Source organism: Triticum aestivum, chromosome 7D (genome assembly GCF_018294505.1).
Source record: "Triticum aestivum cultivar Chinese Spring chromosome 7D, IWGSC CS RefSeq v2.1, whole genome shotgun sequence".
NCBI lineage: Eukaryota > Viridiplantae > Streptophyta > Magnoliopsida > Poales > Poaceae > Triticum > Triticum aestivum.
Window position 1 is genome coordinate 62,685,084 of NC_057814.1, and position 4,407 is coordinate 62,689,490.

Here is a 4,407-nt window from a genome sequence, read left to right on the forward strand (position 1 = left end):
GGGCCTTGTTCACTAAAGTCTGAAAGTCGGGGAAGTCGAACATGCTGAGTGTGCATCGGAGGTGCTGATTGAGTCCTCCAAGGAATCGATCGATCTTCCTTTCTCCAGTGGCCACATCATAGAGGGAATAACGAGCCAAGTGTTTGAATTTGTGCAGATACTCATTTACTAATAGATTTCCTTGAGTGAGAGCGAGGAACTCACCCTGCTTAACCTTCATGATACCGGTGGGAATGTGGTACTTGCGGAAATTGTCCTTGAATTTATCCCAAGTGATCTCATTGTCCGCAGGCCACATAGCTTTAGCATTATCCCACCATATAGCGGCAGCTCCTTCAAGATAATGTGTAGCAAATGGAACCTTGTCAGCTTCTTTGGTGCGGGAAATTTCAAGCTTTTTCTCAATAGTCCACAACCAATCATCGGCTTCCAAAGGATCGACAACTTGACTGAAACTGGGAGGCTTAGTCCTCTGAAAGTCTGATAGTTTGGAGTGGGTGCCATACTGATTTCCATTCTGCCCAACCATAGCCTACACACTTCTCAGTAATTCAAGTAAATCTTGGTTTCTTCTTTCTTCTAACATTCTCATAATCTACTCTATGGTAGGTGGTTCCGGTGGTGGAGGTGGTGGTGGCTGATATGGTTCAGGGGAATGCCCTGCTTGTCGGGCGGAGCGACGAACAGGAGTATCGTCACCTGCCTGACTGCTGCTACCTCCTCTTGTCATCCTATTTTTGTTTCCCAATACGAAGCATCGAGATGAGCAACATCCATAAATGGGTAAGAATAGCAAGCGACAAAACCCGAAAGAAAGCAAGAAGAAACCAAGGTGAATAATAACAGAGAAAAATCCAACCTAATTATACATAGACTCATACATGAAATGAAACATCATGAACGGTAGGACTACACTCATACATAAAAGGAAACATCATGACAAGTACGACTACATCCGTACATCCAAGCATCGTGACAACCTCAGATACTCTGGCGATCTAGTGCTCAGCTGGTCCTGCTGGGTCCTCTCCTGACCCAGAAACCTTCGGGTTAAAGGTAACACGACGACGCTGCCTCATGGGATCTCCCTCATGGGTGGGTGCTGGATGAGGCTGGAGCATAGGGGATGCGGGAGTAGCGAGAAGTGAAGCCCACTCGGCAGGGGCACTGTGGGGAGTCATGGTCGAGGTTCCCGAGCTACTCGAAGGAGTAACCAGGGTAGCTAGCGAGCTAGAAGCTGGGGGAGTAACGAGGGTAAATCCTATGGAAGGTGGAACGAAACTGGACCTAGCAGCCACCAAAGCAGTACGGGCATGATTCAGCTCTTGGGCCAGCTCGTGAATCAGAAGATAGCTAGCAGTGATATAGCAGGAAAGGTGGCTAGCGGGACTCTCGGCCACTGGATCAATCATAGGAAAACGGATACGCCCATCATCATGGAGGGATGGGTAGTAGTAGAAGCCTGGGTGAGTCTGCATTTGGATCTCGTTATAGCGTAACTCAACGAGAATCTCGAACGCAGCAAACTGAACAGCCTGAGCGGGGGTAGAAGCGAAACTACTCCTAGACACTACAAAAAAATACACTTCCGTGATGATACATGTTTGTCACAGTAGGTCACATTTTCTATCACGCATGTACATCCATGACGATTTTTTGACAGAATCAAGATAGTCATACCTATGCTGTCGTAGAAGTGTTCCATGACATTACCAAAATTATCATCACGGAAGTGTCCACTTCCATGACGATAAATGGCGCGTCATGGAAGTACTTTCGTCAAGGGTGACCGACATGTGGCATCCATCGTAACGAGTCACCGTTAAGCTATCGGGTCCGGTTTTGGATCCGATAACCCGCAAACAGCCATGAGCACTGCCGATTTTCCACGTGTAAAATTCTCATTGGCCGACGAAACCACGTGTCGGCTCACCGTTGGGACATATGTCATCTACTCATTGGACTGAAGGCACCTATGATTCATCGACACATGGAACGGCCCAACGGAGGCCCATTCTAGTAAAAGGCCGGCCCGTTTGACTTGGTCAAAAGGTAGCGGGCCAGCCCACGGGAAGCTTATTAACGGCTTGTTCGCATATAGCCCATTTACAACCCGCTAACTCACGGCCTACCGGAATTTGGCCCAATAGCGTCATCAGGGCCATCCAATATGATACAGCCCGTTGTAACTTCCGGCCCATGTATGGCCCATGATGTCTTGCGGCCCATAGGAGGCCCTTTATAACTCTAGGCCCATTAAAGCCCCGAGATGAAACTGGCCCATAATGAACAGTGTATCGCTTTATACCCATTAATGTCCCATTATTCTATGGGCCATTTCCAGCCCGTGTTAACGCTCGGCCTTCTAAGGGACCATTTATTCTTGGGCTCATTTCTAGAATTCGGTTAGTTACAGTCCGTTACTGACCTGTTCCGTTTATGGGCCAAATTCAACCGGTAGTTACATTCGCCTTGTTAACCAATTGGGCTATTTTCATAGCTTTATCAAATACAACCTATTAATGGACTATTATGGTCCACGAATAGTATGGCCCATGTTTGTCGAAATGATTATATGGCCCGTAGAAGGCCAATGGATCCTATGGCCCGTAGAAGGCCCATGGATGATAAGGCCCGTAGAAAGCCCATGGATCGTACGGCCTGTAGAAGGCCCATGGATCCTACGGCCCGTAGAAGGCCCATGGATCCTACGGCCCGTAGAAGGCCCATGGATCCTACGGCCCGTAGAAGGCCCATGGATCCTACGGCCCGTAGAAGGCCCATGGATCCTACGGCCCGTAGAAGGCCCATGGATCCTACGGCCCGTAGAAGGCCCATGGATCCTACGGCCCGCAGGAAGCCCATGGTTACAATGCTCCGTGTGTTGCCATGGTTATTGTGGCCTAGTTACCAAAAATAGGTTATTGTGGCCACTAGAAAAACGCGGAAAAAGAACTGCAGTGACTACAAGCCAACAACTAAAAAAGACAGTAAGGAAATAAATAAGCAAGCAACTAATGCTAGGCTATTACAGCTATTACACATATTACATCCAGTGGGCATCAAAGTTCGCCACCAATGTAGATATAGGGAATAAAGAAGTATATTCAATACACTGGCCGTCTAAATTGGCCACCAGTGCAACTAACGCGGCAGCAAAACAAGTCCATAGCAAAAACAACTTGAGAAGAGCTCAACAAACGTTATCCTAGGTATCCACCATGCTGGCAATAAGCTTAGCAAGCTTATTAGTTTTGTCCTATTTGGCGCTAAAATCCTCCAACGCTTGGTGTTGCACCAGAAAGTATGCATCTGAATGCTCCAGGGACTTCCGCAGTCCTTCCGCTTCTTGTCGCAGCACAGCTGATCGATGTCTTTCAGCTTGTAGTTGAGACTCAAGAAACCGAACTGATTAAGACAGTGAGTTTGAATAGCTTGTGCCAGCAGTAGTGGCCAGTAACTCGACACTAAACTAAGACAGGACTTTGGGGTTGTCTCACTATCTTCAAGATAGTTTTCCTTAGCTGTTTTATCAGCTTAGTTGGAGACCAACAACAATGTCTCACTATCCTGAACCTTATCTGCATTACTTCCTTTACCATTGCTTAATAAGGCACTCTTCCCCAATATCCTGTCAGCATTCTAAAAGAAGAAACAAGCAGACACATAACAGGTTTGGCATGTACTAGTATATGAAACTCATTTCGGTGAACCAATTCATTAGTAAGGTGGACAAGATTAAAATACCAAGTCTTCTATTGCCAAGCAGTACATTATAAAAGCATCAAACAAACATATATCTATGTCCTATGGTCACTGCATTGTCTTGCCAAATCAAAATAGAGACATGGTTCAAATCATATCAGTTCAAGAGAAAGCAGCACTCAAAGAATACAGAGCGTGGGAAACTACACGGCACAAGAAGATTTTAGATGGGTACCACGGGTATACATGTACAACAACACTATTGGCTCTGTCGTGATGCTAGTAATGTGCATGATATGAGAAGTCAACTATATACACAATTGAAATTGAAATCAACAGAGCTATTTATAAGAGGAAACCTTTTAAAGAAACATGCGTAGACATACCTGTTGTGCCATTGGAGTTTTGATTGGATCCTTCAATTTAAAAATAAGTTTGTATGAGTAAACACAGTGATACAAGAGCAAAGAAGTATGCACGATAGCAATGGAATCTTAAATGAGAATAGTTGTTCTTCAGGTTTAAGCACTTGTTCTACATGAACAGAGTACAGTAAGACGCAACCATATAGTACTTAAAAAATGAGCTCATAGACCTTACCACATTCTTGGTTCGGGACCAGTACATACAAGGCGTTCCAAATCACATCGTCCAGTAAATGTGTCTGAGGAGAACGTAAGGGAATTTGATGAGTTTCTTTGC